This window comes from Tupaia chinensis, unplaced genomic scaffold, assembly GCF_000334495.1.
Source record: "Tupaia chinensis unplaced genomic scaffold, TupChi_1.0 Scaffold144909_1, whole genome shotgun sequence".
Lineage (NCBI taxonomy): Eukaryota > Metazoa > Chordata > Mammalia > Scandentia > Tupaiidae > Tupaia > Tupaia belangeri.
Window position 1 is genome coordinate 1056925 of NW_006204769.1, and position 16017 is coordinate 1072941.

Consider the following 16017-nt stretch of genomic DNA (forward strand, 5'->3'; position numbering starts at 1 on the left):
CTGTGCCCTCTTCTGCTTCTCTCTTGTGCCGAACCGACAGGATTCTTCAGGGACGCGGCGCTCCCACCCCGACGTGCAGAGGCTGTGTCAGTCCTTCCGTTAGTGTCACCCTAGCCGTTAATGGGCGGTGCTGCTTCCAGTGTAGCCGGCCACCTCTGGGGGGTGGGGGTGGGAGCTGGCAAAGTCCGGATCCTAAACTTGGGGCGTTGAAGGGGAGAGATGAGAGTGGACATGTGGGATGGCCATCAGTGGGCTTCCCTGGGTGCATCAGCGTGACCGCCTTCGCTGTCCCTGCCGGCCTCTCCCGTTTCCTCCGCTCACATCTTTTTGTATTACTGCACTAGAAGGGGGTGGGTGGGGGTGGGGCGGGGATCCTGGTGGGCAGGGTGGTTGCACAAACATTTTCTGAATTTCTGAGCTGAGGCCAAGTATACAGCACCTCCTGCTCGGCACCCTCCCCACCCCTTCCCCCTTTTACTCAACTCCCCAAACCCTTCACCCACTCTTGGTTTTCAGATGCACAATGGGCAGGTCAGACAAGAAGAGCTAGTGAAAAGGTCAGAGGGCCTTAACTCTTAAAAATAGTTTAGAATCCAGAAAAGGCGAGCGCCTGTTTTCAAGGTCAGAGTGGGGGACAAGGAATTTAGCAGAGACAATTTAAACATGTGCTGGGGGAGGAGGGAAGAGAGCAATCTGGAATACCAGTATCGCCCTGGAGGTTCCAAGCTTTTAAATCATAGGAAAGTTGGGGAAACTGAGCATTAAATGACTTCTTTTGTAAGGTTGACTGGCCCTGCGCTTACCCGTGACAAAAAGGCCTTGTCTTCAGAAGCTTCAGTGTGAGAGAAACCATCTACTATATGGGCCTCGTGTTTATATAGAGGTAAAGGAGGGAGCTGGAGGACTGCGAAACTGTGCAGAATAATTCTGCCTCCAGGAAAGTAATCTCGAAACCGATTTGATTAGTTCCTATCAAATATACAACTCAAAAACAGGGCAGTGCTTTCATTCCACTTCCGTTTTTTTAAAGTCTCTGCACCACCTAGTCATTTGCAGTGGTGTGATATTCCTGCGGTATTCTCCAGTTCAGTCTGCTGTGTCATTAGGACAAATGACTTAGTATTTCAAAGCTGGGAGAACCACAGGTTTCAAAACTGCCTCTTGAAATTGAGGCTTCACTGAGTCAATTCACTAAATCCTCGTTGACAATCCGGAGAGGTCGATTTGAAATCAAATCAGTTACATTGCGTTTTCGTTGAATGCATGAGAACTCTTCCGTATACATCTTAGCTACAACTGTCAGAAGTTCAGGAGGAAAGGTTTCCCTCTCCCTGTATCTGCGGGGGCCTTCAGGGTAACGTTCAGGTACACCAGGGATGTGCACAGGCTGTCACTCTCTACCACGTGTGCACTGTTCTAGGCCTTCCTTCCAAAGCTCCAAAGGTTTCTTAGAGGTGCTTGCCAACCCCTAGATGCCAGGCCGAGCCGGAAGCCTAGAGTTCTGTGAAGATACCTCAAAGGCCTTGGCACTGCTCGTTCTCCTACTCTGTATTTTGGGCTTCTGCATATGTTTCATTTAGGAAAAGCTAGGGGATGGAACCAGCAGTTGGCATAATGGCTACGTCGCTAGACTCCCGTGTAGTCCACCGCAGTTCGAGTCCCAGACTCAGTGGCTTAAACTTAGACCAGGTGCGTGTGCGTGCGTCCCCAAGATCCCAAGAGGAGAACAGAGGAGAAGGAATTGCAGCGTGGCCATCCCCCCTGGGGGGTGATTTCTGGCTTTGTCTCTCCGTCTTTCAGGCGAGCACACGTGCCCTATAGTAAAAACCACTCAAAAGGAAAAAAAAGAAAAAGCGAGGTGACTACTGCTTCAAGAAAAAATGAAAAACTACTGCCCAGTTACTTCTCTCCCTGAGGAGATGAGGAAATCCTAGAGGTAAATGGACTGGCCTAAGGCCATGCAGTTAACTGTGGAGGATGCAGAAGGCGCTGGCCTCTCAGGGTCCTCTCCCTACCATGTGTAAGCCAGCATTCTCTTCTAATGCTTTTCCCCCAAAATGGAAAGCAGGTGGCCTTGCCACCCAACCAGTAAACTTTCAAGACTGAACATACCTGAACAGAGTTCAACTTTGAAATCAAAAGCAATCAACCCACGTAATGATCATACACCGTGAGTGTGCTTTGTGAAATGTAGGCACCCATAATAAGCAGTTTATATGTGGGGTCTTCAGAAAGTTCACGGAAAGTGGATAGTAGGAAAAAACGATGCCTGTGTTTCTTTTTTTCCCCCCTAGAATTATTTTATTGAACTTTATTTTTTATTTATGTATTTATTTGTTTTTAATTTGACCATAGAGAGAGAGAGAGCAAGAGAGAGAGAGAGAAAGTGAGAAAGCAAGCTGCCAGGTCTGGGACTCGAACTGCAGTCACCCATGTGGGAGTCCAGCATGCTTAACCACCACGCCACCTGCTGGGTCCTATGCCTGCATTTCTAAAGATTTTTTTTTTTGCACCAAAATAAACTCATACATACTTTAATTCCATTTTCTCATGAACTAAAGGCCCCTCATATAAATGAGAGTAATTAGGATTTCTTTTTTCCCATAGCTAAAATCAGTTGGGTGGTTTTCTTATTTTTGTTAGAGAGTAGCATCAATAAACAGTCATTATTAATGGTTTCCTCTAAAATGTATCCTCCTCGTGGACTTTCTGAAAGACCTATTTTGAAAGGGTGGAGCAGGCCAGAATGCTGACGGTGACAAGCTGGTGCGGTAACTAGCAGCCAGGAGGCTGTGAGAGCACCTCCCAAGTCTCACAGCATGGAAATGGAACTTTGGGGATCAAGGGCAGGGCGATAGGCCTGGGTAGAAACAGCGAAAATGGATTCAAGTCTGAGAGCCAAAGGGCAGAAGGGAAGAAGAGAGATGTGGAATGCTAACAGAGAGCCCCTGGGTTTGAATGGGAAGGAAATCTTTACGTTGGAATCACCCAAAGCTAGTGACAATTCTCTGTGCTCTGGGCATCTGAAGAAGGGGAAGCTACATGCCTGGGTGGGAATTCTGGGCAGAGGCTGAGCATGAAGGACGAATGTCATCTACTTCTGAGACTTGCTGAGGCCCAGTGCTGCTACCTTCAGGTGGACAAATCTGATGGAGCAGGGTGTGTGGGCGATATACAGGCATTCAGCTCTGAGTGGATGTTACTGAGGTTGGCTTTCACCCTTTACCATCGGGAAGCTGCTGAAAAACGAAGCCCTTTCCCTTAGAAACACATGCACACACACACGGTGAATAAAGTTTCTGGAGGCATCACTGAGATGCCAGTCTCAGACCTTGTGCTGATCGTCGCCAGCTGTACGCAGGCCTGATGTGAAAGGACAGCTCCCCTCCTTCTTTGACCACTTTTCTGTAGCTCACTAAGAGCACCCAGGAATGGCAGACTTGGCCAGAAGCTTTCTTCACTTTCCCTCCAACAGTGACTGCTGCCCCTGACCCCCAGCTCTCCCCTGGGAACCAGCTCATTTTCTCTTCCTGTCTCAAGTAGAGGGAGAAGATCTTCCCTTCCCTACTGCTAATGTCTGGCAAATTGTATAGTTTTCTTTTTCTCCTTTTTAACCACTGAATACAAAGGTCCTTGCCCGTGGCTGTGTAATAAAAAGACAGCATCATGTTGTCACCTGTGATTGGAACCCTATGGGATCAGAGTGCATCAGTGGTCATTTCCTATCTCTCTCCTCTTAGAGTTCTGCATCTTCTTTTTTCTTTCTTTCTTGGAGAGTTTTTTTTGTGTGCGCTCACTAGAAAGACAGAGTGAGATAGACAGAAAGCAAGAAATCACCCCCCGGGGGGATGGCTAGGCCGCAATCTCTTCTCCACCATTCTCCTCTCGGGATCTTGGACACACATGCCTGGCATGAGTTTAAGCCTCCGGGTTCGGGACTTGAACTGTGGTCGACTACGTGGGAGTCCAGCATTGTAGCCAGTATGCCAACTGCTGGTCCCAATTTTTGGATCTTCTAATAGAGCTTAAAGGTGCTGGGGCTGGAAGTCAAGGCCTGACAGTAAGAGAATATTATTAGGAAAACTACCTTCTTTCTCCATGTTGGACCCTCCTTAAAGGCTGATGACTTCCCCACCTTTCTGAGCAGGGAAAAACGTGGCTCCAGAGGCTCTCTGTGATGGCCATACTTTAGAATCATCCAGAGAACTAAAAAAACAAACAAGATGAATTAATGCCCAGGTCCTCTCTCAGACCAAGTAGATCGGAATCTTTCCTAGCTTATTTTAATATATTGGAGGCAAGGTTGGGAACTACTGCCTGCAGTGCATGGACTTACAGATCATTTTCTCCTGGACAAGCATTCAGCCATTGCACCCTCTGAGCGTTTGATAAGAACTGTGAAGTGGTTTTTTTTTTTTTTTTTTTGAGAGGTTTTTGCTATAGGGCGCGTGTGCTCGCCAGACAGACAGAGAGAGACAGAGAGACAGAAAACGAGAAATCACCCCCCAGGGGGGATAGCCACGCCACAATTGCTTCTCCTCCATTCTCCTCTCAGGATCTTGGGCACACACGCACATGCACCCGGAGTGAGTTTTAAGCCACTGGGTCCGGGACGTGAACCGCGGTCGACTACGTGGGAGTCCAGCGACATAGCCATTATGCTAACTGCTGATTCCCAGAACTGTGAAGTTTTTACTCTTGAAATTTTTTTTGTAATTCTTACCAGACTGAAAAAAAATGTATATTAATATATGTCTCTCCCCCCCACACGCACACACGTGCACGCTCATTCATAGGTATATATTTGTTTTCAGGGGTGACAGAAAGTTTAAATAAATAAATGCTCATTACAATGTAATGCTAAACTTGATGAGAGCAGGCCCCAGTCTTTTAAAGAACAGAGATAAGGTGGGCCAGCAGGTGGTATGAAGTTTAGAGTGACTGGACCCCACATAGCCAATTAGGCAGTTCAAGTCTCAGACTGGTGTCTTGAAAACACACCTGGGGGCTGGAAGATGGCGTGGTGGTTAAGGGCACTAGGCTCCCACATGGCCGAGTATGGTTTGAGTCCTGGGCCTGGTGGCTTGCTTTTTCACTTTCCCTCTCTCTTTCTGTCTCTCTCACTCTCTCTTTCTCGTCCAATTAAAATAAATATAAATTAAATAAAATAATTCGAAGAAGAAAAGAAGGAAGAAAGAAAGAGAAGAAAGAATGAAAGAAGAAAGAAAGAAAGAAAACATACCTGGTACATGTGTGTGCATGCCCGGAATCCTAAGAAGAGATGAGCTCACACACCCTATAGCAAAACAAAAACAAAAACAAAAACAAAACAAGAGTAAGGCATTGGGAATTTTTAGGTGTAGCCGTTCTACATTTCTGAGGCTAAAGGATTCCTGGGCTTTGTTTCTGCGGCTCCTTAATGAATACTTTCTACAGCGCTGTATGGGGTTCGGTGGGAAGGGAAGGAAAATGGGTTTATGACTCAAGAAATGTACAGTCTAAGGGTTGTGAAGAAACTTACAGAAACCATCGGCTCAGTTAAGCTTTGAAGTTAGCTGTGATGACTACAAGGAAAGCTGAAGGAGAAAATGTGAAAGCTTTGATCTTCGATTCAAAAGACGAGATACTCAAACATAAACAGGCTTAGCAAGGGAGGTAAATGTGTTTCTGTTCAAGATAAGACTTAACGTTGGATGGAGAGTGAGGGCAGGGGTATTCTCTTTGGCTCGGTAGTTTCCTTCCCAGGATCTTGCCTGGCCAGTCCTTATCACACCTTCCCTGGCTAATTTCTCAGCCTTGGACTTTCAGTGGTGGGTTCTGGAGATCTTCCCTGATCTGTCCAAGTCAGGTCCCCCTGCCAGGGGTTCCCATTAGTTCTACCTGGAACTCCTAATCCCGAGAAGAATCCCAATTTTGCTTGTTTACAACTGAGTGACCAGAGAGCAAGTTCCTTACCTCCTGCTCCTCCCATCAGTTTCTTAGTTGTGAATAATGGGATTGATATGAAGATAAATAAGTTACTATGGGTAGAGGAAGTGCACATGGTAAACTGTCAGTGTGGCTATTACTATCATGACACCCTCGATTTACCCTAGCATAACCCTAGCATGCCTGAGTGAGTGAATGAGGCGCCAATGAAATGAGTAAATGATACAGTTAGTGGGCACTAATTATTCACTAAGATGAGTGGGAAGTGGATTGATTGCCCCAATGAATGGAAAGGCCAGTACAGGCTGGGGTTTCCCAGCGTTTCTGCAGGGCAGAGCATCAGCATACAGTGGGAGAAGCGCATCATGTCAATCTGAAACTAAAAGGCCTCCAAAAGACTTCACAAAGACCCAGCCGGCCACTGCTGGACCCACAGGGAACTGAAAAAGAGAAGTCCTGTGCTAGACAGGGAGCTTGAATTTCGAGGGCTGTCCCTGCATCTGGGCTTCCAGAGTGAAACAGGAAGAACTGGAAGAGGAAAATTAAGACTTTGAATTTAGAGCAGGCTAACTGGATAACTTGAAGTCAAGCCATACCTTAACTCTGTATAGTCTGGATCCAGCAGCCCACCAGAGAATAGCAATGGCTACTTCCACCTACAGACATGCCTTGCTCCTACTCTCTCTTCAAGGCCCAAGAGCCCCTTGAGCATAGGGATGACCTCTTCCCCTATCTACTCTGCTGCCAGCCACCCAGTTGCCTTCCAGCCTTGGGAGGCCCAGGCATTGGAACTGCTAAGGAAACTCACTCCCCTGTCACCCCAGCCCTACCCTGGAGCCAAGAGAACCATCTCCTGGTCAGGGGAGAGCTGGCAACCTGACCTTATGCTGGGCCAGAGGGAAACACGTTGAAACTAGGAACACATTTTCCCATAGGTCATGCTGTTCTTGGAAGACAAGCTTTGCAATGGCATTAGTTGTAATTGTTGATACATCCTTTAATTTCCCCTCTTAATCCAGGCATCTGTGAGCTAGCCTGAGAACCTTTCTGTGATGCAGGAGAGAGGACACATTTCAAATGCCAGAAGTTGATTGATTGACCAAGACCGTTTCTGCTGGGGGCTGTTTGTTCCTGGGAATCACCTCACTGCAGAAGGGTTTCCTGAGCTTTTGTGGCTTTGCAGCAGTGACTGGAAGGAAGGGGTGGAGCTGAAAGTTCCAAGACTCAGCCTGGGTCCCTTCCCCTTTTTGCCATTAGATGGTGTAGCTAAATATTTCTGGAACAAGGTAGTGCTCGAGCCTTATGCATGGGCCACCTTTTGCTCAGTCTCCAGAACAGGTCTCTGGAGCTGGGCTGCCTACCCGCCCTGGCCTCTGAGTCTCAGGACTGCACTCTCTTCCTGTGCTTCCTTCGGACCAGCAGTGAGGCTCAGAAACGTGGAGCTAGTTCCCCCACCCATTGCTCATCATGTGTTTAAGCCAATATGGCATTTTCCCACCTATCCCCACTCTTCAAATTAATTTTCTTTTTGCTATGAGTGGACCATCCACCCAATTCTCTGAGCTAATTCTCGCTATGCCCCAATGCAAATGCCATGTTTGAGTTGAACTGGTCCTACTGTGTTCCTTCTTCAAAGGCCTGGACAGGCCCGGAGTGTGGACTGGGGCAGAGCTACCTGCTAGCACTTCAGGAGTCTAGCGAACACCCCATGGCCCCCTCTCATCTTTCCCCAGGATGCAATTTTAGTTAAAATTTAGGCTTAAGATAAATAACTCCTGGGAAGAAACAGGCTGACTACAATTCAAAAGAGAATAAACACTGGTACTAGATTTTTTATTTTTTTATTTAAGAATGTGTTTTAATGGCAAAAGATGATAAAACCAGGCTGCTGCGTGGTTGGAGGAAAAGGAAGTCTCCTGGAAGCAGATTAGGGACCCAGAAGTGAAGGCTTAGCCCCAAACCAGAACTGGTTAGTTTCACGGTTAGTAAGAGCTGTCTGTGTGGATGCGCTTCCTCTGTGCCTGCCGCTTCACATGCACGGAGTACTAAGAGCTGGGTGTTCTAATCCTCCTTTTACAGAGGAGAGAGCCAAAGACCAAGAGGTTAAATCACTCGCTAAGGTTATAAAGATGGGGAAGGCAGGATTTAAATCCAGATCTCTCTGATTGCCCAAGCCACCAGCTTAGGCTGGACTCACAGCTCCCAGAGTAGCCTACTTCATAATTTGGCATTTACCTTATAGTGTTGCCCCTGAAACTTACAAAAACTGCTTTATTCTCCCTTCGCTTTGTTCGCCCTCCTGCCTAGACCACTACTAGCCACATTAAAAACTGACATTTGCCGTTTTACCCTCTGCAAGTGCTTCTCTCTGTGTCTCTCTCTCACACACACACCCCTGTCTAAACCTACTTGCTTTCAAGTCCAAACAGACCCCACCTTTCCCTCCCAGCTCCCTCCCTGCCCACTGCAGCCACAATCCTCTTGGAACACCCACCGCCTCAGGGTCAGAGGCACCCAGTTTGGGCTTCGTCCTACCTGTGGTTCTGTTCTCTAACTGACTTTGTGTGTGTGAATACCTGCAGCTCTGCTGAAGACAGACTGCATTGGGCAACTCACACAGATCCAGCAGCTCACTGGGCCTCTCAGGGTGAGTGCCGTGGTGGACACAGCAGTTGATTGATTGACGCTATTTCCTCCTTCAGGAAACCAGGGTTAGAGCTCTTGGAGGAATCTCGGGACAGGGACATAGATGCTGAGCCAATGATCAGGGATCCAAGATCGCTGAATGGTCCCCACCGCTAGTCCTGGATAGAAACCAGTCCAGGCCTTGCACAGAATGCCCCAGAAACACTGCCTTTTCTGAGTGCCTCACCAGTCACTCCTTGGTATGAACCACATTCTTGGCAGGGCCCCAGAACTAACTGACTTTCTGGGATCGAGTCTCAGGCACTCTTTGTTCTAGTTCGAGCTTGGCTGATGCATTCCAGGCCCTGGTACCACGCCCATGGCCTGATGCTGGCCCAGAGAGCCTTTGGTGGGCCCCCTGCTCACCACCCTTGGAGGGAGAGGGATGAATGTCACCTCCCTACACACACAAAGCCACATACACCAGCACTCACTGTTACAGACTCTAGAAACTAGTTTGACATGTAAGCCAGGATTCAGGCAAACAGAAACCACTAACCTTCATAAAAGGCAGCTGAGCTAATTTGTGTGATTATGCATATTTCTTTTCCTGCTCGTTTCATGCTTTTAATCAGAAAGTATCTTACATGGGGCTGTCGATGCAATGCGGCAAGTATTTAACGGGGACGCTAACATGCTAGACACTTCAGATTTGGAAAGATACTCCAGTTGCTCTCAGCCTAGAAGGGTTTATGATGAGAAAAGAACTGAAAGCAGCACAAAGAAGAATGCCGTGAGGCTCAGAGGATGTGCCAGCAGGGGATGTTAACATGTGAGGCAGCTGAGGGGAAGAGAACCGTCAGACGGGGGTTGCCTGTCGCAGGACGGGGGGCTGGGAACCAGTAAAACATCATGAACATCATCTGACTGTGAGGAGTGACTAAGACTGAGGAGGTGGGGTAGTTGGTTTCTAGAGGCAGGAAACCACGTGGTTTTGCTTGACACTTGGAACTGTCACACACTCCTGCACCCTGGGAAAGCAGGCGCTTGGGCTCTGGGAAAGGTAGCAGAGGTGACGCATAGTGGCCTGGCTGGAAGGTAAAGGGAGACCCTGGCTGGGAAGACGGAAGCCCGTGTTCAGTGGCAGGGAAGTAAACCTATCTGTCATAAGAGTGGCTATTGCTTTTTCTAGTTGTGTCTGTGTCCCGCCCTAGCACAGAAGAATGGGAGATTCCACTGAAGGATAAAAAAATAATAATAATAAAATAAAGAGATTATTACTATAGGGCACATGTGCTCGCCAGAGAGACAGAAAGTGAGAAATCACTCCAGAGGGGTTGGCCCCACCACAATCCCTTCTCCTTCATTCTCCTCTCGGGATCTTGGGCACGCACACACACAAGCCCGGTGTGAGTTTTAAGCTGCCAAATCCTGGACTCGAACTGCAGTCGACCATGTGGGAGTCCGGTGATGTAACCATTATGCCATCTGCTTGTCCCAAGATAAAACTTTGAAAAATGACGCTAACTGACCAAACTACTTTTGTTTCTTGATTGAATTTAGCTGTATGGTGTAAATGTCCAATCTCAACCCCTTCCCACTGTGCGTGTGGAAAGTTCAGTTTTATCTCCATTTATAAATGAGGACTGGGCCAGCCTGTAGCCTAGTGGTTAAGAGAGCCGGATCCCACATGGCCAGCAGCAGTCCAAATCCTGGTCCCAGCAGACTGGAAAACATGCCAGGAGTGTGTGCCTGTGTGCCCCAGATGCCAACAGGATGGAGAAATGGAGAAGGGATAGAGCCTATGCCCCATGGGGGAGAATCTGTCTTTCTCTTCCTCTCTCTGTCTCTCCAGGCAATTAACAAAATAAATCAATGAGGTTGCCTCAGAGCGGTTAAGTAACTAGCCTAACGTCACCCACTCAGGAAGCAGGAGAAGCGGGACTCAAATCATGTCTGTCTAACAGTTAAGTCCCATTCCATGACTTTGTCTGGACCCAAACAGCCCTGGCTGTGCTGGCTGCCAAACACGGTCTGAGATGTGGAACTCCATTTCGCCGAGCATTGCCAAGGTGATAAGTTCAGTAGGATTTAGTTTGTCTGTAATAAAACTTCTGACAATAGAGTTTCCATCTCCAGTTTTTCCAAGTAAAACGTGGTTCCACATGGCAGGACTCTAAACAGACAGCATGCCCTGTTACCATAAGTAGCCACTTCTTTCCCATCTGCTTCCTGCCTGCGAGTATTATTGGGAAACAATGATGTCAACTCTTCCACATAAATCTACACCTCCCTGCTGGCCCCTCCCCTGCAATGCATATTTTTGTTCCTCTTTCTGGCTTTTGTCTTGCTGTTCTGTTGAGGACTCACGCTTTTGGCGTCAATTGTTGGCTTTCTTTTTAATAAGTTTTAGCTATTTAAGCTTCATTGTGGCCTTCAAAGTGCACATGCTTTTCGGGGCCCATATTTGGAAAATCCTTTGTTTGGCTAATAGCTAGAACATGGGGCTGGGTGTGAACAGAGAGGAGCCATTTTGCTTTCTGGAAAAGCAAAGCTAAATGCAGGTCTCTGAGTCAGGCTTGAAGCTGAGGATGCAAACCCTGCTTGGGGGCCAGCCCTCTGTGGCTGCATCATAGCTGGAGTTGACCTGGGCGAAAAGAGCCTGCAGCTGAAGGTCAGGGAAATATACCCATGGATCAATCTGCTAAGGTCCTGCTTTCCTCATCTAAGCCTGACTTCCAGATCGCTCATGTTTCTCTCAGTTCTCCTTTCTTCATTGCCTCTAAAAACATTTGGTTTCAGAGTGGAAGGGCAAGGAGGAAGAGGAGGTTCTTTTAGGGCTGTATAAGTTTTTCATTCTAGGCCCAAGAATTCTATACCACCTTTTTCTTAAAAATGAATTTCCATAGACCAGCAGGTGGCGTGGTAGTTAAGGTGCCGGACACTCTCATGTGGCCGACCACTCCCAGACCTGGTGGCTTGCTTTCTCACTTTCCCTCTCTTGCTCTGTGTCTATCTTTGGTCAAATTTAAAAATAAACGAATGGGGGCCAGCAGATGGCATGGTGGTCAAAGTGGCCAGACTCCCACAAAACTGATGATGGTTCGCATCCTGGACCTGGCAGCTTGCTTTCTCACTTTCCTTCTCTCTCTCTCTGTCTCTCTCTCTGATCATCTTCAAAAAAACCAAAATAATCACAATGAATAAAATAAAATATTATTTTAATGTTTTTAAAAAAGAATGAATAAATTAAATTGAATCAATAATTTTTTTTTAAAAAATGACAGGAACTTAAAAAAAAAAAATTTCCAGAAGGTATACATGCTTGCCAGGGAGAGCTGGCAAGTGACAGAGAAAAGAAGGGACAGGAACTTAAAAAAAAATTTCCAGAAGGTATACGTGCTTGCCAGGGAGAGCTGGCAAGTGACAGAGAGACAGAGAGAGGAGGGGGAAAGCACCTCCCAAATGGAGCGTGGTTACATCCCTTCTCCTCCTTTTCTTTATCTGGTCGAAATTTGGGGCTTACACACACATATGCCCCTCATGCTTTTCAAACCTCCTGGGCTGGACTCAAACTGCAGTTGGCTGTGTGGAATCTGACTCTTAACCATTAGGCTGCGGGACTGCCCTTTAAGTCTTGGAGAGAGATTCTCAAATTTTACTGGGCATAAGAACAACTAAACATGTTCTTACTTGAAAATTATAATTTAAAATTTCATATTAGGAATCAGCAAGTGGTGTGATTGTTAGGGCACTGGACCCCCACATGGCTAATGGCGATTCCAGTCCTGGACATGGTGGGTTGCTTCCTCACTTTCCATGTCTGTCTCTCTCTGGTGAGCACACATGCCCTATAGAAAATTGAAAAGTAATGATAATGATAAATAAAATTAAATAAATCATTCTTTTTTAAAAATTTCATTTTAGCATGAAATAAATATTAGTCAAATTTTATATACTATTAGAAATGCTCTTGAAATGCCATTCTCAACTCCTTAAAACAAAATAGACACTTCAAAGAAGTTTTTTTTTTTTAAAAAAAAGAATTATTATTTTATTTAACTTTATTTATTTACTTTTTTAAAAAATTTGACCAGAGAGGGACAGAGCAAGATAGAGAGAGAGAGGGAAAGTGAGAAAGCAAGCTCCCAAGTCTGGGACTCGAACTGCAGTTGGCCATGTGGGAGTCCAGTGCCCTTAACCACCATGCCACCTGCTGGCCCCACCTCATAGAAGTTTTCAAATGGGATTTGCATAGGTGCCGTAGTGTCTGGGTCTGTGAGGAACATGTGATTCTACTGAATGGAGTCTTCAGGACAGACTGTAACGCGCTGTCACATGTCAGGAGTCGAAGGTCTAGTTCCTCAGAGCCCGCTTCTATGGGGTTGTGGTGGGAATCACTCTTTCAGGAGGTACTATGGATGCTTCTGATGTCCTGGGCCTATGATCTCAGTTTGAGAAAATTGACTTACCACATAGAAGCAGCTCATTATACTTTTTATATTGCCCCAAATTTCATCAATGAACATGTATTTTTACTTTTTTTGGAGAGTTTTTTCTTTTCTTTTCTTTCCTTTTCTTTTCTTTTTTTTTTTTTAAATTTTTTTGCTATAGAGAGTGTGTGCTCACCAGAAAGACAGAGAGATACAGAGAGACAGAAAGCAAGAAATCACCCCCCAGGGGGGATAACCACACCACAACCCCTTCTCCTCCTTTCTCCTCTCAGGATCTTGGGTACGCATGCACACACCCCTGGTGTGAGTTTAAGTCACACCGGATCTGGGACTCGAACTACAGTCTACTACATGACAGAGAGAGAGAGAGAGAAAACAAGACTGCCAGGTCTGGAACTCGAACCACGGTCTGTCATGTGGGAGTTATGCCTCAACCACCATGCCACCTGCTGTGCCAAGGAAGCTAATACCTTACATGTCTGACCATGGCTCAAGACTTGGCCCTGAAGGCTTGAAAAACATGTCACATGTGTGTTTGTGTTCTCATGGAAGGGACAACGGAAGGAAAAAAAATTACAGAGTGACCAACCGTGTTAGGGAGGGTACATCTCTCATCTCTCTCTCTCTCTTGTTTTTGTGCTCATGCATGTGCCCTTAAAGAAAATCTTAATAGATACAGTAAAGAGAAGCCAATTCACCTCTTCTCTGAGAAGCAGCACGGCCCAGTGGTGTAGCCTGTGGCTTTTCTACTGGTAGACTGCCTTGGTTCAAATCCCAACTCTACCACATAAGTGTGTGACCACCAACATCGCCTAGCTTGTTCCTTAATAGATACAGTAAAGAGAAGCAGCACGGCCCAGTGGTGTAGCCTGTGGCTTTTCTACTGGTAGACTGCCTTGGTTCAAATCCCAACTCTACCACATAAGTGTGTGACCACCAACATCGCCAAACCTCTCCATGCCTGTTTCCTCATCTATAACAAGTGGAGATCATGACAATAACAGTACCTGCCACTTGGGCTCATCAGGAGGATGAAAGGAGCTGGCATAGTGCCTAGGTGCTCCCTGTGGTTGTCGTTTCCTTGGCGACAGGACAGTCTATCCTGGCTCAGCCTTGTCACTCAGAATGCGGCTCCCGAGTTACACTGTGGATGTGGAACTTGAGTGGGCTGAGGATGAATGTGCTCAGGCCCCTGGGTATTTCTAGGGGCTTTTTCTTTTTTAATTCTCTGGCATATACACAATTATTTATTTTCTTTGATTGGATTCATTTAAATGCTAGTTTTAAGATTCGTATCTATTGGTGAATGAATCTGGAGTGGGACTGTGGTACACTTTCTGTTTTCTGTTTCTTGAGTAACCATGAAAAAGAAATCTAAAACCAACGCTGAAAAAAAAATAAAGCTCATGGTGGAAGGCTATCATCACTGTGACAGCCATCTGGCTTCCAGTTTCCATCTATATTTCAGCAGCGTTATAAACCTGGAAGATGAGTCTGTTTCCATCACTAATGGAAAACGTAGGGCCTGGGGTTATGCTGGCCCGTATGACATTTCACATGTCCATTTATTTCCCTGCACATTGTTTTTTTCCTTTATGAGAAAGAAAGAAGGCAGGGGGACAGAGATAGGTCTTTTTAAAAAAATGTTTTATTCTTTCTGCAGTACAGAAAACTCTGTTAAGACATTCTGATAATCCCCCATGTTCCCCTATGGTATGCAGAAGTTGGGCAATTGGATATTCAGGAGAATGATGCAGGTCTTGACCATACAAGGCCTGGGGCAGTGAGAGTCTGGAAGTACTGGCTGCTTTGGCCATCTGTCCTAAATTGTTGGGGTTTTCTGTCTGTTTGTTTTATCCACATATAATAATTGTACATATTTGTGGGTTACAATGTGTGTCTGTGTGTGTGTGTTTTAGTACAATATAATGCGTAAAGATAAAATCAGGGCATCACGTCAACCATTTGTCATTACTTTGTGTTGACAACATTCAAAATCCTTTTTCTTTTAAGCTACTCTGAGATACACAGTAAGTCATTATTAATCATATTCACTTTATTTGCTTTATAACACTAGAAATTGTTTCTTTTATATATCTATAATTTTATTTCTGTTAACCAATATCACTCTATCCCCCATTCTCTCCAATCCTTCCCAGCTTTTCAACTCTGAAATGAATATTTTTTTAGAGAACTTTTTGCTATAGGACATGTGTGCTCTGCTCACTGGAGAGACAGAGAAACAGAAAGTGAGAAATCATCCTTCATTCTCTCCCATCCTTCCCAGCTTCTAGTAGTCATTTTTCAACTCTGAAATGAATATTTTTTTAGAGAACTTTTTGCTATAGGACATGTGTGCTCTGCTCACTGGAGAGACAGAGAAACAGAAAGTGAGAAATCACCCTTCCTCCCCCGGGGAGGATGGCCCCGCTGCTATTCTTTCTCTACTCTCTTCTTGGGATTTTGAGTATGCACATACACGTGCCTGGCATGAGTTTCAAACCACTGGGTCTGGGACTTGAACTGTGGTTGGCCATGTGGGAGTCCAACAACGTAACCATTACACTACCTGCTATTCCCTGAGATGAGCGTTTCGGACACTGCCTAACCACATTGCCATCCTACTGTCTCATCCTTTCGATTAGCAAGGACAACAGGCTTGTACCCATTGTGTTCCGGGTTGGCCTAGGAACCGAACCCAGGGCCTCCTCTACAGCTCCCAGCCTCTCATTTAGTGGTGCTATCTGTCACTACATTTGCTGGGTGCCTATAATTGCATTTTGGAAGTTGACCGAATGAAGCAAAACGGCTTGAGAGTGAATTCAAGCATGAATGAACTGCAAAACATGTCAAATCTTAGGCTGTATAAACGGAAGCAGGGACTATGAATCAAGGGATCCACATTGCCCTTTTGGGGAGAGAAGTCCATGTGGAGTGTTGTTATTCTTGGTGCCCCATTTTAAGACGGAAGCTTGCACAGATGGACATTCAGGAAGGTAGTCAGAATAGT

General features: G+C 46.0%; 1 protein-coding gene across 1 annotated transcript in view; it reads left to right on the forward strand.

The window, feature by feature from the left end:
• Positions 1–16017, forward strand: part of ARHGAP31 (Rho GTPase activating protein 31) — a gene marked incomplete in the record, with an annotated part of 155870 nt that overhangs the window by 532 nt on the left and 139321 nt on the right.